Here is a 14,053-nt window from a genome sequence, read left to right on the forward strand (position 1 = left end):
GGTGACGGCAGGGGTTGCTGGTATGAAGCCAGTAGGCCCCCAGGTCCTCTCTCTCAGCTCTTTCTTGATGGCTCCCATAGGCCTCAGAGCCCCTCCTCTGCTCTGGCCTTCCTTCCCAGGCTCAAATCTGATGGTGAGATTTTGCTGCTACCCCATGCTTCTCCAGGTAGTTCAGCCCCTCCTGGTTCGTGCCTGGGTCCTCGTCCTCTTGGAACTCTTGTGTGAACCCTTTCTTCTCACTCCTCACTGGCCTGTGAACCCCTCTGAATATGTATCCTGTGTGCAATGAGTGACTGTGACCTGAGTCTCTGTTGTATGACCCCTTTCACTCAAGGGGTCTCCATGATCCGCACCCACTGGTGGAGCCCTAGTCTCTTCCCACCCAGCTACAGCAGCAAAGGGATTCCAGCTTCAGAGAGAACAGGGAGTCCGCAGCCAGATCCAGCCCACCCTGTGGCCTGCAGAAGGCCAGGGGCTCCTCAGCCCCATGATCCTGCTTCATCTGACATGTGTTGTGAATATACACAAGTGTGTGCAGGTGAGTGTGCCTGTGTGTGCTTGAGTGTGTGTATGTGTGTGAGTGTATGTATGTGAGTGTGGGTATTTGAGTGTATGTGTGTGAGTATGTGAGTGTGTGAGTGTGTGTGAGTGTGGGTATGTGTGTGAGTGTGGGTACGGGTGTGCAAGTCTCTCCATCTCCTCTCATCCTCCTTCAGAGCCACAGAGACGTCAGGAGGAAATTTGGGCCACTCAGAAGGGAAGTGGCCTTGCCTCTGGCCTCGGACTCCAGCCCTCATTCCTGGAGGATTGTTCCTTATCCTTTTCGGAGATAATCAAGACATGTTCAGACATGGATATATGCTTCAGTTTTTTTTTAAAAAATAAAAGTCTCCTCTCATATACTGCATCCCAACCACAGTTTTTCCTCCCTCCTCTCTCTCCAGTCTCTCCCCCACATCTCCCCTCTCCCCCAGATCACCTACCCTCTGCTCCCCTCAGGAAAGAGCCGACTTTCTAGAGACATTAATCAAACATAGTATGTTACCATAAGACCAGGCACATACAATCAAATCAAGGCTAAATGAGGCAACCCAGTAGGAGGAAAAGGGTCCCATAAGTAGGCAAAAAAGTCAGTGACCACTTCCACTCCCACTATTAGGGATCCCACAAGATACCAAGCTACACACACACACACACACACACACACACACACACACACACACACACACACACACGTCTGCAGAGAACCTAGGTCAGACCCCTACAGATTTCCTGATTTCTGCAAGCCTATGAGTTCAGGTCAATTGATTCTGTGGTCTGTGTTTTCATGGCGTCCCCGACCCTCTGGTTCCTCAGATCCTTCCTCCTCCTCCTTTACAAGTCTGCCTAATGTGTGGCTGTGGACTCTGCATCTGCTCCCATCAATTGCTGGGTGAAGTCTCTCTGTTAGATGAGGATTCTGCTAGGCTCCAGTTCCAGAACACTCTGCAGGCAGGACACACTGTACATCAAAGGTTTTGTGACTGGGTTGGTGTTCCAACCCCTCCACTCAAGGCCTTGCCTGGTTACAGAAGATGGCCAGTTCAGGCTCCGTGTCCCCTATTATTAGGAGTCTTTGCTAGGGTTCCTCTTGTAGATTCCATGGAGTTTCCTTCGCATTAGCTTTCCGCCTTGACTCTGAAATGCCTCCATCCCCAAATCGTCATTCTTCCCAGTATATACTCTCCCATCTGCTCCCTTCTGTTCCCTATCCAACATGCCCCTAGTCCACCCATGAAATCTTTCCCCTTCACAGGGTGATCCTTGTGTCCCCCTTAAGCCCTCCTTGTTCCTTAGCCTCTCTGGGTCTGTGGATGTAGCATGATTATCTTTTACTTTATAGCTAATAACCACTTACAAGTGATTACAAACCATGTTTGTCTTTCTGGGTCTGGGTTACCTCACAGAGGATGATCCTTTTCAAGTTCCACCCATATGCTTGTAAATTTAATGATGCCATTGTTTTTAGCAGCTGAGTAATACTCCATTGTGTAAACGTACCACGTTCTCTTTATCTATTCTTCGGTTGAGGGACTTCCAGGCTGTTTCCAGTTATAGGCTATTATGAATAAAGCTGCTATAAACATAGTTGAGCAAGAGTTCTTGTGGTAGGATGGAACATCCCTTGAGTGTATGCCTAGGAGTGGTATAGCTGGACCTTAAGGTAGAGTGACTCCCAATTTTCTGAGAAGCTGTCATGTTGATGTCCAAAGTGGCTGTATATGTTTGCACTCCCACCAGCAGTGGGGTGTTCCCCTTGCTCCACATCCTCACCAGCATAAGCTGTCACTTGTGTTTTTGATCTTAGCCATTCTGGCAGGTGTAAGGTGGAATCTCAAAGTCCTTTTGATTTGCATTTCTCTGATGAATAAGGATGTTGAACATTTCTTTAAGTGTTTCTTGGCCATTTGAGATTCCTCTGTTGAGAATTCTGTTTAGATCTGTACCCCATTTTAAAATTGGATTATTTGGTTTGTTGATGCCTAGTTTCTTAAGTTCTTTATATATTGTGGATATTATCTCTCTGTCAGATGTGGAGTTGGTAAAAATATTTTACCATTCTGTAGGCTGCTGTTTTGTCTTATTTATCATGTCTGTTGCCTTTCAGAAGCTGTTCAGTTTCATGAGACTCCATTTATTGTTGATAATAATGGAGTGTCGGCACTATTGGTTTTCTGTCCAGGAAGTTGTCTCCCATGCCAATGCATTCAAGGCTATTTCCCACTTTTTCATCTATGAGACAGATTCAGGGTATCTGGTTTTATGTTGAGGTCTTTGATTCACTTGGACTTGAGTTTTGTGCAGGGTGATAGATATGGATCTATTTGCATTCTTCTACATGCTGACAGGCAGTTAGACCAGCACCAATTGTTGAAGATGGTTTCTTTTTTCTATTGTATATTTCTGGCTTCTTTATAAAAAAAATCAGATGTCCATAGGTGTGTGGATTTATGTGTGGGTCTTTGATTCAATTGCATCAATCCATTTCTGTAATGTCATGTTTTTATGCCAATACCGTGCAGTTATTATTACTACAGGTCTATAGTAGAGTTTGAAATCTGGGATGGTGATACCTCCAGAAGTTCTTTTATTGTACAGAACTATTTTTAGCTATTCTGAGTTTTTTGCTTTTCTACATGAAGTTGAATATTGTCTTTTCAAGGTCTGTGAAGAATTGTGTTGAATTTTGATGGGGATTGTGTTGAATCTGTAGATTGCTTTCAGTAAGATGGCCATTTTTACTATGTTGATCCTACTGATCCATGAGCATGGGAGATCTTTCCATCTTCTGATATCTTCTTCAAAGACTTGAAGTTTTTTTTTTTATCATACAGGACTTCTGCTTGCTTGGCTAGAGCTACCCCAAGATATTTTATATTATTTGTGGCTATTGTTTTGTTCTAGAGCTTTCAGATGAGCTGTTAAGTTGCAAGCAAGGGATCTCTCCAGTTTCTTTATGAAGGCACTCAGTGCTATGAACTTCGCTCTTACCACTGCTTTCATTGTCCCATAGGTTTGTGTATGCTGTGCACCCATTTTCACTGAATTCTAGGAAGTCTTTAATTTATTTATTTGTGCCCTGACCCAGTAGTAACTCTCAGTAGAGAGTTTCCACGAATTTGCAGGCTTTCTGTTGTTTTGCTGTTGTTTTATGCAGCTTTAGTCTGTGGTGGGCTGATAGGATACAGGGTATTATTTCAGTTTTCTTGCATCTGTTGAGACTTGCTTTGTGAATGAGTATGTGGTCGTTTTTGGACAGTGTTCTATGAGGTTGAGAAGAAGGTGTATTCTTTTGTGTTTGGGTGAATGTTCTGTAGCTATATGCTAGGCCCATTTGACTTACAATGTCTGTTAGCTGTGTTATTTCTCTATCTAGTTTACGTCTAGATGACTTATCCATTGGTAAGAGTGGGGTCTTGAAGTCTCCAACTATTACTGTGTGGGGTTTGATGTGTGATTTAAGCTTTAGTAATGTTTCTTTTACAAATGTGGGTGCCCTCACATTTGGGGCCTAGTTGTTAAGAATTGAAACAACATCTTGGTGGATTTTTCCTTTGATGAATATGAAATGTCCTTCTCCATTTCTTTTGATTAATTTTGGTTTGAAGACTATTTTGTTAAATGTTAGGATAAGTACACCAGCTTGCTTCTTAGGTCCATTTGGTTGGACCCTTCACTCTGAGGTAATGTCTATTTTTGATGTTGAGGTGTGTTTCTTATATACATCAGAAAGATGGATCCTGTTTTTTTATTCCACTCTGTTAGCTTGTGTCTTTTTTATTGGGCAGTTGAGTCAATATTGGGATATTGAGAGATGTTAATGACCAATAATTTAATTTGTTATTTTGTTGTTGTTGGTGGTGGTCATAGTATGTGTGTCCCTTCTTTAGGTTTTGTTGGTATGAGATTATCTATTTCTTATGTTTTCATAGGTGTAGTTAACTTCCTTGGGTTAGAGTTTTCCTTCCGTACCTTTTAAGGGCTGGATTTGTGGATAGATATTCTTTAAAGTTGACTTTGTCATGAAATATCTTGTTTTATCCACCTATGGTTATTGGCAGTTTTGTTGGGTAGAGTAGTCTGGACTGGCATGCATGATCTCTTAGAGTCTGCAGGACATCTGTCTAGGCCCTTCTGGCTTTGAGAAGCAGGGTGTAGTTCTAATACATTTATCTTTTTATTTTACTTGGCCTTTTCCCTTTGCAGCTTTTAATATTCTTTCTTTGTTCTGTATGTTTAGTATTTTGATTATTATGTGGAATTTTCTTTTCTGATCCAATCTATTTGGTGTTCTGTAAGCTTCTTGTACCTTTATAGGCATCTCATTCTTTAGGCTAAGAAAATTTTCACCTATGATTTTGTTACATATATTTTCTGGGTTTTGAGCTGGGATTCTTCTTCTAGTCCTATTATTTTTTCTTTGTTTGTTTGTTTCTTTTTGAGACAGGGTTTCTCTGTGTAGTCTTGGCTGTCCTGGAACTTGCTTTGTAGAATAGGCTGGCTGTGAACTCACAGAGGTTCACCTGTATCTGCCTCCTAGGTGCTGGAATTAAAGGCATGCACCACCACCGCCAGGCTTATTCTTATTATTCTTAGGTTTAGTCTTTCCTTAGTGTCTTAGATTTCCCGGATGTGTTAAGAGTTTTTAGATTTAATATTTTCTTTGACTGATGAATCTATTTCCTCTGTCTTATCTTCAAGGCCCAAGAGTCTCTCTTCTATCTCTTGTATTCTGTTGGTGATACTTGCATCTGTAGTTTCTGTTCACTTACCCAGATTTTCCATTTCTAGAATTCCCTCAGTTTGTGTTTTCTTTTTCTTTTTTTTTAAATCTTTTTTTTATTGAGAAAATGAGAAAAAAGAAAACAAGTTTCCACCTCCTCCCAGCCTCCCATTTCCCTCCCCCTCCTCCCACCCTTCTCCCCCTCCTCCCGCCCTTCTCCCCCTCCCCCCACTCCTTTCCCCCTCCCTCTCCAGTCCAAAGAGCAGTCAGGGTTCCCTGCCCTGTGGTAAGTCCTAGGTCCTCCCCCCTCCGTCCATATCTAGGAAGGTGAACATCCAAACTGGCTAGGCTCCCACAAAGCCAGCACATTAAGTAGGATCAAAACCCCGTGCAATTGTCCTTGGCGTCTCATCAGCTCTCATTGTTTTCCATGTTCAGAGAGTCCAGTTTTATCCCATGCTTTTTCAGTCACAGTCCAGCTGGCCTTTGTCCCCACTCTACTTCAGACAAGACATTTCCCTGCACTTCCAGAGCGCTCCCTCCCATAAGTGGAGGGGACAGCAGCGTCTTCCACACTGGACAGGAGTGAGGATGAACCGCTGTAATGATAAAGAGTGAGCATGCCTCCAGTCAGAGAAGGCTCCACAGACAGCAGCAGACTGCTTAGAAAGGGAGTATCTGGAGGCAGGTGGATCTCTGTGGGTTCCAGGCCACCAGTCTGGGCCATATACATAACACACACACACACACACACACACACACACACACACACACACACTCACACACACACACACATACACACACACACACACACCCCAGTTTTAGGGTACTACTGTTGGGATGTAGAGAGAGGGGAAGCAGAATACTGCTTTAACTACTCGTGGAAACCTGGTCTTGGTCCTGGGGTGACACTGGTCAGGGGAGGACGTGTTTTTCTGTGTGGTCAGGGAAGGTTAGGGAGGACAAAGTAGTGCTGGCTGGACAAGGAGTTCAGGAGGTGCACAAACAACCTCAGAGCCTGCAGGCAAGGAGGGGAAGCCAGAGCGTTCTAGGAATGAAGACATTACTCTGAATTCCCCAGGCCCAGCGGCAAGAGACATGGAGTTCTTGTGCCCCGGGGTGTTCACTGGCCCTTGGTTTGCCCATGTTGAGCCCACGTTCTTCCAAGATGTGTAGGCTCTTTTATGCCTGCCAGCCCTGCATACCCAGGATGGGAAAACAGCACCAGGCTGTTGGTGGTACTTGCTCTGCTCTTTCTGCCCTATGGGGTCAATCGGGCAGTACTTTTCTCAAAAAGTCTGAGCACAAGTCAGGGGAGAGGAGGCCAGACTGGTCCCTGAGCTTGTTTCTCTTATAGTGGTTGTTATGGTTGCTGGGTGTGCATCCTGCCATCATTGCTGGTCACGGGGCCCTGAGCGAGGGTCTCTGCCTTGTCAATGGAGTCATGACTGTGTGTCGGGGCCCATCCTTGTTGCTGGGTTCACTGCCCCGTGTGCACGCCCTAGGCATACTCCTTACCTGCCCATCCTGAGGCTCTCCCTCGCCACCCATCATATCCACGTATAGAGAGGTGTCTCTCCTTCTCCAAGGCTCCGTGCCCCTCCCCTGCTCGGCAGCACCAAGGGTGGGTGTGTGAGACACCACAGCTGGCCCTGGCTGCTCTGGGCAATGGCAAGGAGATGGCAGCTGCAAGGCCGCTCTTCTGGACTCCATGGCAACAGCTTGTTCCCTTGGCTCATTAGCTGGCACTCATCTGTGTTGGGGACACAAGGGGATGGGGTGCAGCCTCCAGGGTGCTCCCGTTGCAGCTCCTCCTCAGCTGGAGAGGACTCTGAAGGAACAGGTATAGGACCTGCGCTTGGTTCCCAGGACCCACTTGGTGGAAGGTTGGCCGTCCCCTGACCCCTTCTCCCCACTAAGGCACCTTTGTGATTGTGTGCACGCGCATACACAAATAAATGAATAAAAGTAAAACAAATAAAAATTAAAACTAAGTGAGTCAGCTGCCCTAGGACAGGTGGTGTACAGAGGGAGCAGGGGCCACGGAGGGTGTGCTGGCGGGCACAGGGTAGGCTCATCATGTTTAAGGAAGAAGGTAGGGCTGCTGAGGTTTGAGGTGGGGAGCCCCTTTGGTGAGAAGTGGGGCTGAGAAGCGGGGGTGGGGAAGTGGGGGGTGTCGGGTCTCCTCTGGTGAGAGGAGTCTTAACTGCTACTGCCTCCTTCAGAAACCTGTGTCTGGGGTCTTTGTGACTCAGATCAGGGTCCATGGAAAAGTGAGGTGACAAAGCAGTGGCTTCTCAGCTGTCCCAGGAAGCCCTTTACAGCCTAGGGGGGATGTAGGGATATTCCTCCCAATCCTGCTGTGTTTAGAGACCTGGGACAGACCCTCAGGCCTGTGGGTACTGAAAGACAGGATCAGAACACCAATCTGATCCCTACATTGGAAAAGGGGCTCAAACATTCCCTCTTGAAGCACAGGGGGAGAAGTTCACTGGGGCTCAACCCGGGGTCTGAGATGAGGAGCCTGGGAGAAGCCCCTGAATATTTCCTCAGTCAGGCACTCCAGTCTGCTGAAATATTTCAAGGGCTCCACCATCCTCTACAGAGTTAGCCGGATTACTGCCTTTGACACTCACACAATAGCTAACAATGGTACCCAAGTCCAGTTCTAAGGGATCTGCCGCCTCCTTCTGGCGTTTGTGGGTACTACACACTGTGAATTTATATACAGGTAAAATACTTATGCATAAAATACAAATAAAATCTTTAAGAAAATGATCAGTGCCCCTTATTCCATTGAAAATTATTTTCAGGGGCTGGGAAGATGTCTCAGTTGTTAAGCGCACTCGCTAATCTTCCAGAGGACGAAGTTTGGTTCTCAGCACTCACATCTGGTGGCTCCAGAACCCGTGCCTCCTTCTGGTCTCTCTAGTCACCTGCATACTGCACCCCCATGCCCACAAGTCTGTGGATTCCCAGACGAATGCTCTTCCCATGAAGAGATCAGGACTGGCTTGGTGAAGACTGAAAATGAAGCAATGCATTAAGAAGAGAAGATCGAAGGAAAAATAAAAGGAAGTTGGAGACAGTGGAAATTATGCCACTAGGAAGCAGCAGAAGGGCTGGAGAGATGGCTTCCTGGTCAGGAACACTGGCTGCCCTTGCAGAGGACCCTGGTTTGGCTCCCAGCACCCACATGGCGGCTCACATCCATCTGTAGCGCCAGTTCCTGGGGATGCAATGGGCTCTTCTAGTCTCTGAGGGTGCTGCATGCTGGCCCTCATGTGCATATACACACATGTAGGCAAAACGCTGTTCATACACGCTAAGTAGGCAAATCTTTTTGTGCATGTGTGTGTAGCCCTGACTATCCTTGAACTAACTTTGTAGATCAGGCTAGCCTAGAACTCACAGAAATCCATCTGCCTCTGCCTCCCTAGTGCTGGGATCAAAGGCGTGTGCCACCACCGCTTGACTAAATCTATTTTTTTTTAAAGCATGCAGGAGACCTGGGTCATGACCCTAGAACACCAGAACAGGTCAGAGGCGGCATAATTTCATCTTGAGTGGATGTTAGAAAGTGAAAAAGAGGGACTGGGGGGATGGCTCAGTGATGTGGGATTCAACTTCGAATAGTTCCTGTCAGGCATTTTCTCTGCCAAGAAAGACCAACAGGCCTGACATCTCAAAGCCACGCTTCTGTTGCTCTTTTGCACGCGGACTTCAGACAAAGCTGCTGAGCATTGCCGTCTGAGTTCAGAAAAACAGACAAGCAAACAATCTTAAAAAAAAAAAAAAAAGAGGGCTGGAGCGAAATTACAAAACGGCCAGCAGCTCCCTCTACTGGCCCATATGAGTTACTGCCACTGCTTTAACAGTACAGCTTCTGGTCCCTCTTTCCAGCGCCAGCTTCGGCAGAGCGGGACTTTGTTCCATCGTCTCCAGGCCAAGGCCAAATCCTGAGCCCAGGTTCTTCTCACCGCATTCTCTATGATACATGTTCTCCCTGTTGACACATCTTGTTCAGCCATACCTGTTTCCTGATGACCCTCTTCTGAGGGATGTCAAGGGAGCCACCCCTGTGTCCTCTCTTCGGGTCTGTTCCTGGGGAGACATGGACAACTGTCTATGGACCCCAGACAGACGGAAGGGGGAGTACCACCGACGTCTATCTCAAGATGAATCGTGAGTGAACCATGAGTTCTCCCAGGGTTCCTCACAGGGGCAGAAAAGACTCAGAGATGGCTGCATCACCACCTGCATGGGAGGCCATTTACAAGAAGCTGGAAACCTGGAGCGCAGTGCACAACCTGCGGGCGGCTCAGAACCTTGTCCTTCCCAGGTGGCTCAGTTGGTTTGAACCTCTGCCAGTGTCTCAGGTTCTTCACCGTTCGTGTCTACTCAGCGAGGGAGGGGCTCAGTGAATCTGTTCAGCTTCTAGGACTTCCTGAAGCTCTTGAGTTGTCTACCTTCTGAGCTTTGTGAGTTTCCTTGCAGGGTGGAATGTGTGTCACCTCCCCTTAAAACAGTGGCCCTCAACCCTCCTAATGCTGGGAGCCTTTCATACAGTGACTCATGCTGGGTGACTCCCCCCCCGCCCCCCAACCCCCCGCCACGAAACTATTTTCATTGCTTCTTCCTAACTGTACTTTTGCTACGGTTATGAACCATTATATAAATATACGTTAGGCAGGATATCTGATATGCACCTTGTGAAAGGGTCATTGGACCCCCAAAGGAGTCACAACCCCGAGGCTGAGACCAGCTGCCTTGGAACAGCCTGTTGTTTCCCTCCACATCCTTTTAACTTTCCTCCACGATGGAAGGTTTTATTCTTGGAGGAAATTGCTACACAACAAGGCAGAAGCATCCTTTTCTTTGCTTGTAGCCCTGGGCAGGGAAGGGACTCCCCTCTCACACGGTACCACAGGCTCTACCTTCTGCCCCAAGATATCCTTATCATCGCAGTTAACTCTCAGTTTGCTGACATCAGATAAGTGGAGGGGCCATTCAGGGCCTAGGCTCTGACCCCTCACACCAGGCACCCGGCAGGACCAGGGTCAGTAAGCTAAAGGTCACAGATCGCAGAGAAGTGAAAGAGGTCAGGATAAAGGAAAAGCGATTGCTGATTTTGTCCCGCTGGGGCCAATGGGTTCTGTTTGAACACTTCCATGTGACACACACACACTCCATATCATGGACACTGCCATAGCACACATCTCTTGTTACACACGCTCAAGCGCTGTACACACACCACAGACTCATAACACGCACGCACCTCTCCCATGGATATCTCACACTTGTGAGAACCACCCTGCACCCACTGGCGCAGACACAGATCAGTGCCGCCCAGGAAGTCTCACTGAGTAAATATGAGCGAAGCATCAGACCCCGAGAGGCCGGCGTCCAGCGTTGTCCACTGCTGGCCGTGCGAAAGAGCTGGACATGTCTCTCTCCACAGGTCTGTCACAGAGCGTGCACATAGTCACCCATGCAGCTCTCAAAACCGGTAGGCGCTCATTTCAACCCCCTGATAGAGTCGGTGCTCTCATGGCCTCAGATACGGACAGGCCCCACTGAACTATGAGGACTGCTGAGCTATTTCCACAGGGGCTCACCTGGGTGGTCCCATGCCCAGCTCTGCTTGAAGGAACTAACGCATGAATCATGTCCAAAGTTGCCAGCATTCTTCTTCTTCCTGAAGAAGCTATGTCATGGGTGGTGGTGGAGTCCCACCATCCCTGTAGTCTAGGCCACGGAGGCACCCTCGATATCACCAGTGTGAGTTGTATTTCTGCTGCTGTGATAAGCATTATGGCCACGCAAGTTATACAGAGTTTACTTGGACTTACGGTTCCAGAGGGTTAGTCCACCACGGCAGGAAATTGTGACAGCAGACCGCAGACAAGGGACATGGTGGTGAGAACAGCTGAAAGTTTACATCTGAACTGCAAGCAGGAAGCAGAAAGGGAGGGAGGGGAGAAGGAGAGAGAGAGAGAGAGAGAGAGAGAGAGAGAGAGAGAGAGAGAGAGAGAATTTAAAATCGCACAAGTCTTTAAACTCTCAAAGCCTACTTCCAGGCCAAACAACCATACACATAAAACAGAAGCAAAGACCCCTGAAGATAAAGAGTAGTCTAGAAAGAGAAGGGTCATGGCATAAAAGGCCCAATTCAATGACTTCATTGCTGAACACCGTATATGTTGGGAAGGACAGACACCCAGGACAGGAGGAAGCTCAGGGGGCCTGTAACAGACTCAGTAAGAAAAATCCTCTTTGAAGCCCGTGACTGCCGAAAGCATGGCAAAGAGAGCATCACAGGGCAGCGGAGACCTTGCAGGGTGGGAGGGAGTGGGTGATGCATGCATGCATGTATGTATGTATTTAATTTATTTAGAGTCAGGGTCTCGCCATGAAGCCCTAGGTGTCTCAGAAATCACAGAGATATTTCTGCCTCCCAAGTGGCATTAAAGGTGTGCACCACCTGATATAATCATTCTAGATACATACAAACTATTACAAAGAAAATAGGAAGAGAGAAAAGCCAGGCAGGTGGGTACACAGGATGGAATAGGTAATAAAAAGACTTCCAGCTAAGGGAAGCCTGAGACCAGCTGGCTTCCATACTGGACCTGACAAAACTTTAAAAGAGGAACCAACATTCATTCTTTTTTTTTTTAAATCAATTTTATTGAGCTATGTTTTTCTCTTCTCCCCTCCCTTCCTTCCCTTTCATGATGCCTGTACTCCTAATTTACTCAGGAGATCTTGTCTTTTTCTACTTCCCATGTAGATTTAGATTAGATTCTTAGGGTCCTCATTGTTTTCTAGGTTCTTTCGGATTGTGGACTATAGGCTGATTTTTCTTTGCTTTATGTCTGAAAGTCACTTATGAGTGAGTACATATTATATTTGTGTTTCTGGGTCTGGGTTACCTCACTCAATATGACAACATCATTCTTTTAAAGCCATTCCAAAGGTCTAGACCACAGGAGAGAACCCTTCCAAGTACATCTATATGATGTCAGCCCTGCTTTGATACCAAGGCCAGATGAGGACACAGAGAAAAAAAGAAAGCCACAGCTCAATCAATATCCCTCATGAATATGGATTATCAACAAATCACTAGTGAATACACACATATAACTGAAAATAATACAAATAAACCTTTAAGAAGTGTGTGTGTGTGTAATGTTTCAAGACTTTGTTCTGGGATTTTTTTAAAAAAAATTTTGACCCTAAAACACAAAGGACAAAAGTAAAATTGACAGATGAGATCATATAAAATTAAAAACTTTTATATAGCAAAAGAAACCAGCATGAAATGACAATCCAGAGGATGGGAGAAAATATTTCCTGTTAATCCTACAACAAATTAATTTCAGGAATGTATAAGGAACTCAACAGCAAAAGTCAAATTGGATGATTTAATAAGAGACAACTGGCCTGAACAAATGACATTTTTCTCAAAAGAGGGCAGACAACTGGCCAGGAAGTGTAAAAACACTCGGCACTTTAAGATATCAAACAACCCGCTGTCTCAGTAACCAGTGCTGACCAATGAGTCTCTTGCTCGCACTGTTGGGGGGAATGCAAGTCAGTACAACTGCGGAAAGCAGCCTGGATGGTCCTCAAAAGCTAGAAACAGTATCACATTACTCTACAATCCCGCTCTGGGTTCTACCCAGTGGGACCGGAAGCAGTCAAGGAGGCGTTTGCATCCTTATCCATTCTTTCTGTTGGGGACTGTGGACCCTCAGACCCTGACTTTTCTATGACCCCTTGCCTGCCGGAGTAAACAGCTTGTTTTCCTGTGCTTGCAGCTGCTCTGGGCATGAGACCCTCATGAGTTCCTGATGGCAGGGGAGTGACTTCTGGTGGGTTGGCAGCTGAAAAATCCTGAGAGCCAGGGCGTAGCCATTAGTCAAGGAAAGCCCTATATAAGCTGCCCTGGAACATAATAAATTGGTCATTCTTGTTTCAAGAGCGACCCAGGTCTCTCTGTGCTTTTTAATTCCCAGACTTTTGCCCCATGGCGGTTCCAGGTGGTGCAGGCGCCACACCTTTCCACCGTGGTCAAGACAGGGGTCAATCACCAACACAGAAATAAAGAAAATGTGGTTCATTTAACAACAGACTGGCATCCAGCCATAAGGAGCACAGGCTTCTGCAGCCCAGCAGCAGGGGCAGAACTCGGGGTATGAGATTAAATGAAATAACATTGCCGTCAGGGATCCAGAGGCAGGATTAGGGATTCCTACAGAGGCGGGTTACTGGGTGTATGTGCTCTTGGGTGGTAGAAGTCTAGTTTGCTTTTCTGTAGCTACAATAAACATCATGACCAAAAGCAATGTGGGAGGAGGGGAGGAAGGGTCTATTTCATCTTACAGGCTTATAGTCTACCATCAAGGGAAGCCAAGGCAGGAACTTAGGCAGGAACACGGAGCAGAAACCTTGGAGGCATGCTGCTCACAGACTGCTTAGTACCTTGATTCTTTTTTTTTTTTTTGGTTTTTCGAGACAGGGTTTCTTTGTGGCTTTGGAGCCTGTCCTGGAACTAGCTCTGTAGACCAGGCTGGTCTCGAACTCACAGAGATCCGCCTGCCTCTGCCTCCCGAGTGCTGGGATTAAAGGCGTGCGCCACCATCGCCAGGCAGTACCTTGATTCTTATGTAACCAGGCCCACCTGCCAGGGATACCAGTGGGCGGGGCTCCTCAACCAGCAAGACATGTCCACAGGCCAATCTGATGGGGGCAATTCAATTCCTCAACTAGGTCTGTGTCAAGTTT

The sequence above is a fragment of the Microtus pennsylvanicus genome, chromosome 12 (assembly GCF_037038515.1).
Source record: "Microtus pennsylvanicus isolate mMicPen1 chromosome 12, mMicPen1.hap1, whole genome shotgun sequence".
NCBI lineage: Eukaryota > Metazoa > Chordata > Mammalia > Rodentia > Cricetidae > Microtus > Microtus pennsylvanicus.